The sequence below is a fragment of the Phaseolus vulgaris genome, chromosome 2, assembly GCF_000499845.2.
Source record: "Phaseolus vulgaris cultivar G19833 chromosome 2, P. vulgaris v2.0, whole genome shotgun sequence".
NCBI lineage: Eukaryota > Viridiplantae > Streptophyta > Magnoliopsida > Fabales > Fabaceae > Phaseolus > Phaseolus vulgaris.
Window position 1 is genome coordinate 25,322,450 of NC_023758.2, and position 14,130 is coordinate 25,336,579.

Sequence of the window (14,130 nt, forward strand, 5' to 3'; positions counted from 1 at the left end):
ATCGCCTGCTTTGTTGAAAAGTCTTGTGAAATAAGATTGAGCTTTTGGATTGGTGCTTGCCATCAAAGCTGAAAATCAATAAAAAATTTAGCAAAGTTAAAAATTTCATCCTATAAAGCGAGAAAATGTGAAACAACCACATACCAATAAGATATACTCGGGGTCTTGTTGAAGTGTACAATTATAGCAAGGCGCGAGTGGGAATCCGGTAAGAGAGGTGACTAAAAGCTTCAATAACATGACGATCGGCAACATCCATTGAGTGAAAAGACATTGAGTTAAACTTCAAAGGATCTTTCGTCCAATATAGAGGAAACTTTGGAGAATCTCCATTAAAAAAATACTCTCTTCCTCTTGGCTCTATTAGAATTTTGAAAAATCCTCCCTTAAAATCCTTATATGAAGAGGTAAAAGGTTTAAGAAAACAAATATCGGGTTTACTAATAAGGGACAACCAACCTGGTCGTTTACCAGGCCGAGAGCTATAATAATACAAGAAAGATGTGGGGCTAGGAGAAAGTGATAATAATTTACATAAAATACTAAAAGCTTGCATTGAAGCCCAACCATTGGGATGTAGTTGGGTATGAGCAATATTAAGAAAATTAAGAACGCCCATTTGAAAATTGTTCAAAGGCAATCGAATATGAAGGTCTCTAAAAAAACAAGCATAAAAATAAAAAAATTCATAGTTATCACCCTCTCGGCCATGGCAAACGTTATCAACATTCCCAACACGCCGAAAAGAAATTATGTCATTCTCAATATCAGAATAATAAATCTGAGAATGGGAAAGGAAACTACGAAGTTCACTGGCAGAACGGTACCGAGAAAAGAACTCTCGGACCTTAGGATTAACCCACTGATAACCTGGACGCAGATTTTTCGGAGGCATAATTCTTTCGAATATTGGAGGAGCGTCAACAGTAGGAGTTCCATTCGAATCCTTCATACAAGAAGGAGTAGCAGAAGAAGACTTTTATTCAAGATGCTCTTATTCTCGAACCACTCGGCCAGTAGATTCACCACCCGCGCTTGAAAAACCACTCAAATCATCAGTAGCAGAAGAAGAACTCGAAATAGACATATTACCTTTAAAGACACAAATGAAGCTTGAAAACGAAGTTCCTTTCAGAAAGCAACGAAACTCACATAAAACCATAATAGGTTGAATGAGAGACCTATTTATAACCCAAAACAAACCCTAGAACTTGAAACGTTACAACAACTTGAAACCGTTAAAAAATACATCATCTAACGGTTAAAACAACAAATTCACGTCAAATCACTTAGTCTGAACAAAATAAATCACGAGAAACGAGGCATTTAATATCAAATCAAATCACATTTCAAAACTATTATATTATATTCACACATAAAATACTTTTCTTAAAACTTAAATAAAAATCTTTATGTCTCGGGGGCCAGTGTACTGGTAGGCTAAAACTGAGAGGTTAAGCCGAGAGCTAGATACAAGACATAACCGAGAGGTTATGTATAAAAGAATAAAACAAAATATAAATGTTATTATAATAAGGCCCAATTAAATAAAAGCCTGTATTAGGGGGTGTGTAAATAATAAAACGGTGTAGAAAGAAAGTCCAAAGGTAAAAGCATAAGCCCATTAAGAAAATTGTATAAACAGGAGGTCAACATAAGAAGCAGGTAAAAGTGATTTTTGTCTGATGAACATAAATATATTTCTGACTTTGGCATCGGAGCGCCTTGCAGGTACACCCCCCCATCTGTGTTAAGGAGAAGCCGAGAGCACCCAGCGTGAGGAGAAGCCGAGAGTATCCAGCTTGAGGAGAAGCCGAGAGCATCCAGCCGTAGTTGAAACCAATAACATCTAGCCCTAGTTGAAGTCGAGAGGATCCAACCCAAGAGGAAACCAAGAGAGTCTAGCCTAAAATTGGAAGATTTGTACAAGAGTTAATCTTTTCAACCTGATTCTAGTGTTCTTGGTCCTTGTTGGAACAAGAATAATTAAAAAAATATATATTTATTTAAATATTTTATTTATATAGGACATTAAATAATTTAGAATTTTTATGTGTTTAAAATTTTAAATTATTTAAAAATCTTATTATTATAAATTTTTTATCCAAATATGACATTCAATAATTTAGGATTTGTATTTATTTATATTTGTAAATAATTTAAGAATTTTATTTATTATAAATTTTTATTTAAGTATGATATTCAATAATTAGAATTTGTATTTATTTCTAATTTTAAATAATTTATGTATTTTATTTATTGCAATTTTTTTAAGTACTACATTTATTAATTTAAGATTTGTATTTGTTTAGAATTTTAAATAATTTAGGATTTTTTTATTTCCTTTAAATTAAGTATGACATCTTTTATTTCCATTTAGGATTTTGCATAATTTAGGAATTTAATTTATCTAAAAAATATATTTTGTAACAACGTGCTTTTTTTTAAAAAACCAACATAAACATTCTTCCCACCACAATACCCTTTTTCTTTGATTTCTCTTCTTTCTCTCTCTCTCCATATTCTCTTCTCTCCCCCTCTCCTAATTTTTCTCTCCCAAACTTCATCTATTTTAGAATCTGATCATACCACGCTGTAGCTGAGGAGTTAAGGAACATTTCTACCTTATCATATTTTTAAACATTGTAAGTTCATTTTTACTCTAAATATCCTTTGTTCTCCGTTTTTCCTTAGGATTTAATCATCAATCTTGGTGGGGTCAGTTGAGAAGTTTAATCCTCTCAACTTATTCTACTATATACTGAATTTTTTTTTTATGTTTGGATAACTTGCATTAGGCCCGTAAATCTTGAAGCTTATCCAGACTGTGGGGAATAAAATTCTAAAATTTGCTTGGAAAGCAAGCAATTGAGGTAAGGGAAGCTAAATTTAATTTTTAATAGTACCCTAAGATAGAAGATCTGAATGCGGAAGGGACGTGGTCCCAATATTCAATTTTTCTTGCAGGGACGTTGTGTGTTATATATATTGGGTTGTTTGTTTATATTATTTAAATTTGTGGAAATATTAGGTTTTGATGATTTAGTATTAAAGTGTTATTTTTTTTTATGTCAAATAGACTTTTGAATATTGTGGATCACTTTTTGAATGATATTGTATGAAGGAATGGTATGGAATTAAATTCATACATTTGGGATAATGTATGGACTGATGTTTGCTGTGTATTAAGTATTGATGCCTATGTGGTAACAAAGATCTCCGAGCTTCACTGATGATCTAAGTCACGTAAACTAAGATATCAGGTGGTGAGAAGCTGATGGGGGAGTTCATGCACACCGTGACATATGAGATGCACGGCTTGGGTTGTATTGAGCTTACCCTGATCCTTTCTGTTGGATTCGCTGGTAATCTTTGGATCAGGTGTTAGTCTCTGGTAGGACTTACTTAATACGGGTCTTCCGAAAGATGTTGTTTGTTGAATATTCTGGATGTATAGATCCATGTGAGATCTATGTGATTGTTTTATTGTTGAGATTTGAAGAAAATTGAATAATTTGAGAAATTGATCATGTAATTTGGTTTTCTCTTTGGATTTAAGTGTGTATATTATAAAATTCTATTTTCACTAGCTTACCCTTGCTTTTCTTGCTGTGTTTGAACTACAATGATTGTACTATGTACACGAGCAGATGACCATACAGGTGCAGGAGAGCCTTAGAGGTTTCAGAGTCTTATTTTGAGTTGTGGATATGTAAATATTTGTATTTCTATAAATCCTAATTATGTATTAGGAATGTTTTTAGAAACTCCAAGTTTGTATAGAAGCTGGTAGAACTATTATTGTAATAGTTATATGTAAATTATGGGGCGTTACATTTAATGGTATAAGAGCGGTTCATCCTTATGATAACCTGAGGGTATTGGGTTTATTTTGTTTCTCCTGTGTGTAGATTTTTGTTTAAGTCTAGCCTCAAGACTTAGTTAAAAGTTTCTAATAAGATGTTTGAAAAAGTTGTTTTTCTTGAAATCTTGTTTGTGTTCGAGTCAAGTTAATTGTTATGAATAAAGATGAAAGTATTAAGAATGAAAAGAATCTTGATAGAGTGGTGAGGGTGCACACTCATGACTAGATCAAGATTATTTTCTATCTTAATTCTAAGTAGCTAGAATACATTTTAGAGATAAGTCTTGATTGGTCTTGTATCTATTTTGTGTGATTATTTCTTTTAAGTTAATTTGTCTTAAAGATGTAGCTGCAAATTTTTAGTAATTTCTAATCCAATTCTTTATGTGCTTAGTAGATGGCACGTAGACCACCTACTCCTCCTCCACTAGTAGATATGCCCAACTTAGCTCGGGCAATAGAGATGATGGCAACAACCTTGCAACAACAGAGTGCTACTATGGCACAACAGCATCAGGCCGCCCTTCATCAATTAGAAACTACAAGATTAACAGCTGAAGCATCTTAGCTTCATCAACAACCCCATACCTTTAGTCTGGAGGATTTTCTGAGACACAATCCACCCAAGTTTAATGGGAAGGTAAATCCAGATGAAGCAAACCAGTGGGTAAGAGACATAGAAAGAATCTTTGAAGCTACTCAATGCCCTGAAGAGAGAAAGTTATCTTATGCCATCTATATGCTTAATGAAGAAACTGAGTTTTGGTGGATAGGCATGAAGCAAATGATTGAAGACAAAGGAGAAGATGCCACTTGGGAGAACTTCAAAGTAAGATTCCTGGAGGAGTATTTTCCTGACAGTGTTAGGTATGCAAAAGAAATTGAATTCATGCAGCTGGAACAAAGAAATCTTTCAGTCACTGAATATGCTACTAGGTTCAAACACGTAGCTAGATTCTACACCCAAACCATGACTGAGGCTTGGAAATGTAGAAAATTTGAGTTTGGATTGAAGCAAGAACTTAAAGAAGTGGTGATTCCTATGTCCATTAGAGATTTCCTTGCTCTAGTGGAGAAAGCAAAAGTAGTGGAGAGTTTGAAAATTAGTAGCAGACTTGCTAAGCCTCAAGTGGGAGGGCATTCTAAAAGCATGCCTAAATATGAAGATAGAAAGAAACCTTATTTCAGACCAAAATCTTATAGCAGCGGAAGACCCAGTCCTCAATCACCACCTAGTTTCAGATGTTTTAGATGCGGTGGACCACATGTTGTTAGATTTTGCCCTCATCCAGTGTCAAATGTGACATGTGATAGATGTCACAGGTATGGTCATGCAACATAAGACTGTCGTGTCCAATTGGGAGCTCCAAATTCTGGCGGAGTGCAGCAAGTACAACAAAATAATAATAAAAAACCCAAAGCGGCTGCCAGAGTTTTTGCTATTAGTGGAGCTGAAGCTTCACACTCTGATAGCCTTGTTAGAGGTATTTGTTCTATCCTTGGAACACAGTTATCTATATTGTTTGATTCTGGGGCAACCCATTCTTTTATATCTTTTGATTGTGCTAAGAAACTTAAGTTGCCAGTTCGAGAATTAGAATTTGAGTTGGTGGTATCTACACCAACAAAAGGTATTATAGTAACTTCTTCCATGTGTACTGAGTGTCCAGTAATTATAGATGGGCAGAGATACAAGATCAACATGATTTGTATACCTCTAAAAGATTTGGAGGTTATTTTGGGAATGGATTGGTTGTCTGCTAATCATATCCTTATAGATTGTGCTCGGAAAAAGTTAATTTTCCCTAAATTAGAAGGAATGCAGGTTATCTCAGCTCATCAGTTTGAGAGAGAGATACAAGAAGGTGCAAAATGTTTTATGCTCTTGGCTTGTTCTATAGTTACTGATAAAGTACAAAAAGATATATTTGTAGTTCAGGAGTTTATGGATGTATTTCCTGATGAGATTCCTGGACTTCCACCTAAAAGAGAGGTAGAGTTTGCAATAGACTTGATTCCTGGAGCAGGCCCAGTGTCAATTTCTCCATACCGAATGGCACCAGCAACAGAGTTAGCTGAATTGAAGAAACAACTAGAAGACTTATTGGAGAAGCAATTCATTCGACCTAGTGTTTCTCCATGGGGAACTCCAGTGCTATTAGTGAAGAAGAAGGACGGTTCATCACGTCTATGCATAGATTATAGACAATTAAACAAGTTAACAATAAAGAATAAATATCATCTTCCTAGAATTGATGATCTGATGGATCAGTTGCATGGGGCAGTTGTCTTTTCTAAAATAGATCTGCGCTCAGGTTATCACCAAATTTCAGTGAAAGCAGAAGATGTTTAGAAGACTTCTTTTAGATCAAGGTATGGTCACTATGAATTTTTGGTCATGCCATTTGGTGTGACTAATGCTCCAGCTACTTTCATGGATTATATGAGTCGAATATTCAAATCTTTTCTTGATAAGTTTGTGGTAGTGTTCATAGATGACATCTTGATCTATTCTCGTACAAGGGAAGAACATGTAAAGCATCTTAGAACCGTCCTGAACATTTTGAGAGAAAAACAATTATATGCTAAACTTTCAAAATATGACTTATGGATGTCAGAAATACAATTTTTAGGACATGTCATCTCTGCACAGGGAATATCAGTAGATCCTTCTAAAGTGGAGGTTGTACTTCAGTGGGAGCGTCCTAAAACAGTTACAGAAATTAGAAGCTTTGTCGGATTAGCAGGATATTACAAGAGATTTATAGAAGGCTTTTCTAAAATAGTGGCTCCTTTGACCAATTGACTAGAAAGGATCATCCTTTTGCATGGACTGAACAATGTGAGAGAAGCTTTGAAGAGTTGAAAAGAAGGTTGACTAATGCTCCTGTATTGACAATCCCTAATACCAATCAATCTTTGGAAGTTTTTTGTGATGCTTCCTATTAGGGATTGGGTTGTGTTTTGATGCAGAATAAGAAAGTTGTTGCCTACACTTCTCGTCAGTTAAAGGTGCATGAAAGAAATTATCCAACTCATGATCTAGAATTGGCAGCAGTTGTCTTTGCTTTAAAAATATGGAGACATTTTCTTTACGGAGTTAGTTTTAATGTGTTCAATGATCATAAAAGCTTGAAGTATTTGATTGAACAGAAGGAGTTAAATATGAGGCAGAGGAGATGGATTGAATTTTTAAAAGACTATGATTTCCAGCTAATATATCATCGTGGGAAGGTAAATGTTGTTGCAAATGCGTTGAGTCGTAAAAAGATACAAATGTCGTCGCTTATGATTAGAGAGCTAGCATTGATTGAAGATTTCAGGAGTATGAATTTGGAGGTTTCCATGTCTTCAAATTGCATTAGTTGTAATACAGTTGTTATAACTATTGAATTTCTGGAGAAGGTGAAGGAGAAGCAATTGGAAGATTCAAAATTGAAGAACTTCATGGACTTATTAAATACTGACAAAGCTAAAGACTTCTCTTTAGGAGTGGATGGTATTTTGAGATTCAAAAATAGAATATGTATACCAGAGGATAATGAACTAAAGCAAACAGTGTTATCTGAAGGTCATAAAAGCAAACTCAGTTTACATCAAGGAATGACCAAGATGTATCAAGATCTCAAGAAGTCTTATTGGTGGCATGGCATGAAGAATGATGTAGCTAAGTTTGTAGCTGCTTGCTTGACTTTTAAGAAATCAAAGATTGAACGTCAACGGCCTGGAGGCATGTTAACTCAGTTAGACATTCCAGTGTGGAAGTGGGATAGTATCTCAATGGATTTTGTTACCCACTTACCACATACTTTGAGGAAACATGACTCTGTTTGGGTCATAGTGGACAGGTTGACAAAGACGACACACTTCCTACCTATAGACTTGAGAATCTCTATGCGGAAATTGGCCCAGATTTACATAGATGAAATAGTCAGATTGCATGGTGTACCCTCCAGCATAGTTTCAGATAGAGATCCCAAATTTACCTCCAGATTTTGGCAAACACTTCAAGAAGCCTTGGGGACTAAACTCAGACTTAGTTCAGCATATCATCCTCACACTGATGGACAATTAGAGAGAACTATTAAGACCTTAGAGGATTTGCTTAGGACTTGTGTGTTAGATCATTTGGGCAGTTGGGATGAAATTCTACCACTGGTAGAGTTCACTTACAATAATAGTTACCAAGCTAGCATAGGAATGGCTCTTTTTGAGGAATTGTATGGAAGAAAGTGCAGGACACCTCTGTGCTGGTTTCAAGATGGTGAGAGTGTGTTAATTGGACCTGAATTAATACAACAAACCAATGAGAAAGTAAAAATGATTCAGGAAAGATTGAAAACATCTCTCAGCAGGCAAAAATCTTATGCAGATCAAAGAAGAAGACCTTTAGAATTCTCTGCGGGTGAGCATGTCTTTTTGAGAGTTACACCATTCACTGGTGTAGGAAGAGCACTCAAATCCGAGAAATTGACTCCTAAGTTCATAAGACCTTATCAAATTCTCCGAAGAATAGGCCCCGTGGCTTATGAAATTGCTTTGCCTCCTCCTTTAGCTAACCTTCACAATATTTTCCATGTGTCCCAGCGAAGAAAGTACGTACCTGATCCAAGTCACATTCTAGAGTCTAATTCCTTCCTGGTGAAAGAAAATTTGTCGTTTGAAGTGAAGTCAATCAGAATTTTAGATTCACAAGTGAAACAACTTCGTGGAAGGAGTATTCCCATGGTGAAAGTATTGTGGGATCTCATATCTGAAGACTCCACTTGGGAAATTGAAGAGGAGATACGAGCATCATACCCTAATCTCTATATTGGTAAGTTCATTTTCGAGGACGAAATTTTTTGTAGTTGGAGATAATGTAACAACGTGCCTTTTTTAAAAAAACCAATAGAAACATTCTTCCCACAACAGTACCATTTTTCTTTGATTTCTCTTCTTTTTTTTTCTCTCTCTCTCTCCATATTCTCTTTTTTCCCTCTCTCCTAATTTTTCTCTCCCAAACTTCATCTATTTTAGAATCTGATCATACCACGCTGTAGCTGAGGAGTTAAGGAACATTTCTACCCGATCTGACTTTTAAACAGAGTAAGTTCATTTTTATTCTAAATATCTTTTGTTCTATGTTTTTCCTTAGGATTTAATCATCAATCTTGGTGGGGTTAGTTGAAAAGTTTAATCCTCTCAACTTATTCTACTATATACTGAATTTTTGTTATGTTTGGATAACTTGCATTAGGCCCGTAAATCTTGAAGCTTATCCAGACTGTGGGGAATAAAATTCTAAAAGTTGCTTGGAAAGCAAGCAATTGAGGTAAGGGAAGCTAAATTTAATTTTTAATAGCACCCTAGGATAGAAGATCTGAATGCGGAAGGGACGTGGTCCCAATATTCAATTTTTCTTGCTGGGATGTTGTGTGTTATATATATTGGGTTGTTTGTTTATATTATTTAAATTTGTGGAAATATTAGGTTTTGATGATTTAGTATTAAAGTGTTATTTTTTTTTATGTCAAATAGACTTTTGAATATTGTGGATCACTTTTTGAATGATATTGTATGACGGAATGGTATGGAATTGAATTCATACATTTGGGATAATGTATGGACTGATGTTTGTTGTGTATTAAGTATTGATGCCTATGTGGTAATAGAGATCTCCGAGCTTCACTGATGATCTAAGTCACATAAACTAATATATCAGATGATGAGAAGTTGATGGGGGAGTTCATGCACACCGTGACATATGAGATGCACGACTTGGGTTGTATTGAGCTTATCCTAATCCTTTCTGTTGGATTCGCTGGTAATCTTTGGATCAGGTGTTAGTCTCTGGTAGGACTTACTTAATTCGGGTCTTCCGGAAGATGTTGTTTGTTGAATATTCTGGATGTGTAGATCCATGTGAGATCTATGTGATTGCTTTATTGTTGAGATTTGAAGAAAATTGAATAATTTGATAAATTGATCATGTAATTTGGTTTTCTCTTTGGATTTAATTGTGTATATTATAAAATTCTATTTTCACTAGCTTACCCTTGCTTTTCTTGTTGTGTTTGAACTGCGATGACTGTACTACGTATACGAGCACCATACAGGTGCAGGAGAGCCTTAGAGGTTTCAGAGTCTTATTTTGAGTTGTGGATATGTAAGTATTTGTATTTCTATAAATCCTAATCATGTATTAGGAATGTTTTGAGAAACTCCAAGTTTGTATAGAATCTGGTAGAACATTTATTGTAATAGTTATACGTAAATTATGGGGTGTTACATATTTGTTTAAAACATTAAATCATTTAGATTTTGTATTTATTTACGATTTTAAAAAATTTATAAATGTTATTTATTATTTAGGATTTGTATTCATTTAGAAATTTGAATAACATAGAAATTTAATTAATTTAGATTTTCATTTAAGAATGACATTAAATAATTTAGAAATTTTATTGATTTTCAATTTTTTTTAAGAATGAGATTAAATGATTTAGGAATTGTATTGATTTTGAATTTTTATTTAAGAATGACATTAAATATTTTTGGACTTATATTTATTTATGATTTTGAAAAACCTATAAATTTCCTTTATTTTTGTTTTTTATTTAAGTTGAAAATAAAATAATTTAATATTTTTTTTATTATTGAGGATTTTGAAAACTTAGAAATGTTTTATTTATTTCAGAATTTTATTTAAGAATCACATTAAATTATTTAGGATATGTATTTATTTAGAATTTTGAATAATTTAGTAACTTTATTGATATTCGATTTTTATTTAAGAATAACATTAAAATTGAGTGAATTTATATTTATTTAGGATGTTGAAAAATTTATAAATTTTATATTTTTATTTAAGTAGAAAATAAATAATAGGACGAGAAATAGTAAGAAAACATAATGAAAGTATTATCCGACAAATAAACTATTCCAATTTTGTAATTAGAATTAGTTTTATCTAAGCATAAACATGACTTTAGTTAAAAAAAAATTCCATAACACAAAAAAATATAGAAATTAAACTGGATGAAGAATAATTGATGTTTGATTTACATAAAATATACATGCATTATACAAAATATACATAAAAACAAAAGATCCATCACTTAAGGTTCCTGAAAAAGAAAACATTTTTTAAAGAATCAAAACCTAAAAGGGTCTAATACAGTTTTGGGAAAATACATTAAGCGTAAGAGTGTCAGAAAAAGAAGATAAAACATAACCAATATTGAGTTTTGCAATTTTGATTGAATGAGAAACCACATTGAGTTAAAAAAACATATAAAAGTAAACATTAATAATGTAAAAAAATCTTAACTTTTAAACCGTGCAAATAAATTTGTTTTTCCATTCCAAAGAACATGGTTTTACTTTAAGCATTACCATTAATGAAATTTTTGTTTGACTTTAGACATAGAAACCTAACTTTAGAAAGAGAAACCTACAGGGAAATATAGTTGTCAGGTTGTAAACATAAGAGATTTGAACAAACATCTCTCTATAAACAATCACCTTAAACAATTGAAGGTCCAAACAATGTGTCAAAAAGATGAAATAAAGCATTTTAAAAATTGATAGAATGATCAACCTCAGTATGTCAGAAAATTGGAACTTTACGTAGACAAACATCTCTCTATAAACAATCACCTTAAATAATTGAAGGTCCAAACAATGTGTCAAAAAGATGAAATAAAGCATTTTAAAAATTGATAGAATGATCAACCTCAGTATGTCAGAAAATTGGAACTTTACGTAGGTTTGTTTTGCAGAATTGCAAAAGAGCCTTTTTGTTTAACAAAAAAAAAAGGAACCCTTGCATTGGAAAGTTATGGAATAATACAGAGATTGCAAGAATACAAGTTTTACCTAATAAGATTGACTTTTCAAATTTAGAATCAATGACAAACCCTGATGACTACGAAAATGTATTAAAACAAACACTACCCATACCAAAAATACAAATAGAAATAAGAATAAACATAAGTTTAATTTAGTGTAAAAAATGTGGAACACAGATTTCCAGAATACACAGATGCAGAACATAGACAGAAAAAGGTGGAAATCCTAACAGAGAAATCTTACCAATTTCATATAACCATAGACTCTTGTTTTTCCATGCGGACGAAAGAAGGAAAAAATCTTTCCTTGGTGCTTGATATACTGGGAATCAGTTTGAAAACCTGAAAATCAAGAAACAAAGCTATAAAAGTAGCGGTGCCGTTCACAGATTACTAAAACCGTAAAGAAATCAAAGAGGAGAAAAAGTGAGATAATGACTTAACATTATAAGATAATCAGGTAATAAAAACAAAAGAACCAAATGAAAGAAAGTCGGTAGAAGTATAAAATCAAATCTCTACAAAATGATATTTGAAAAAATGAAAACTTTTTAATACTTACTTTGCAAAACAGGAAAATGAATATACAAACCTCTGAAAGTAGCTGTGGGGTTGACAGATTCATGAAAAAGGAAAAGAAATAAAAGAAGAGAAAAAGTTGGATACAAAGAGCACAAAACAACATTAATGACTTAAGGCAAGAAGGTAATAGAAACAAAAAAAACCTAATGCAACGCACGCGGGTAAAGGTTTAAAATCATATCTAAGTTTATTGAAAATGAAAACTTTATCAACACATCCTATGCAAACATGAGAATGAAGAAACAAATGAATGTTTGACTTGAATCTATCTATAATACAAACTTTCTGAACACTTTCTCTGGAAAAAGACAAAAAGATGAAAACTTTATCCCCTTTCAGCCTCATTGTTAACCAGACACCTGTGATCCAACCTTGACTATTAAGAAAACAAACCAAAACAAAAATAAAGGTCTTATGGTGTAGAGGATGAACATAAAAACTGGTTCTTTATCCAACAAAAAGAATCACTTCCATTCAATGTACTCTTTTAGGGTTTAGGATTTACTATTTTGAGGAAATAAAAATTAGAATTAATGAACTTCACATGGAGCTGAAAGAAACAATCAAAGGAGTATAGGGAAACCACAATCATGAGTTGAAAAATCTAAATGACTGAAAACTTCCTTTATTTAATGGTATTTGATATTTATAAATTTTCAATTAACTTTTATAAACTAAAATAACTTTTATTTGTGTAAAATATTAATTCATTTAATTTTTGTATTTATTTAAGAATTTGATTGAAATGCTAAATAATAGTAATCTTGGACATTTTATATGAATCAGAAAGGTAATTAATGTTGTTAAAATTTTAAAATTTGAAATTCTGAAAAATTAAATATTTTGAACATTTGTAATAATAATAATAATCTTGGAATTGGAAATAGTGTGTAGCAGAAGAAGTCAGAAAAAAAGATATCAATCATAAAGGTAATTAATGTTATTAATGTTGTTGAAATTTTAAAATTTGAAAATCTGAAAAATTAAATATTTGAAGATTACTAGTAATAATAATAATCTTGGAATTATAAGTGTGCAAAAGAAGTTAGAAAAAGAAGATATGAATCAAAAAGGTAATTAATGATCTTGGAATTGTAAAATTTGAAAATATGAAAAATTAAATATTTGAAGATTAATAATAATAATAATAATAATAATAATAATAATAATAATAATAATAATAATAATAATAATAATCTGGGAATTGGAAATAAGTGTGTAGCAGCAGAGAAGTCAGAAAAAGAAGACATGAATCAGAAAGGTAATTAATGATCTTGGAATTAAAAAATTTGAAAATATGAAAAATTAAATATTTGAAGATTAATAATAATAGTAATAATAATAATAATCTTGGAATTCGAAATAAGTGGGCAACGTTAAAGTTTGTCTGAAGAATACATTAACGCGAATAATAGAATTAAATACATTAATGAGAAAAAAAAATAACACACATTCATGTCTCTTTTCAAAGTAAACTATACAAAATAACATTTCATAAGAATATTTAATATTAGCTTACAAAATTTGACCGTGTATTTAAACAAAATTTGATAACTAAAATAACGTAAACAATTAATTTAATTTTCTATACTGGACATTACAACAATTTGCAAATTACATCTATCTATAATAGTAATTGAATCTCTATAATCAGAACATTGTCCTTGAAAAATTAAATTCAGAATACAATCTTGAATTTTCACAGCACTAAAAACACTATCATATGAATTGAGGTTAGTCCACTATCAAAGATCAATTTGTGGTCTTGAGAGAGTGCATGGACATAACAAAATTCCCTCCATCCACAACCAAATTTAACAAAAGCTTTGGTGGCCTTATCAGAATTTTGCA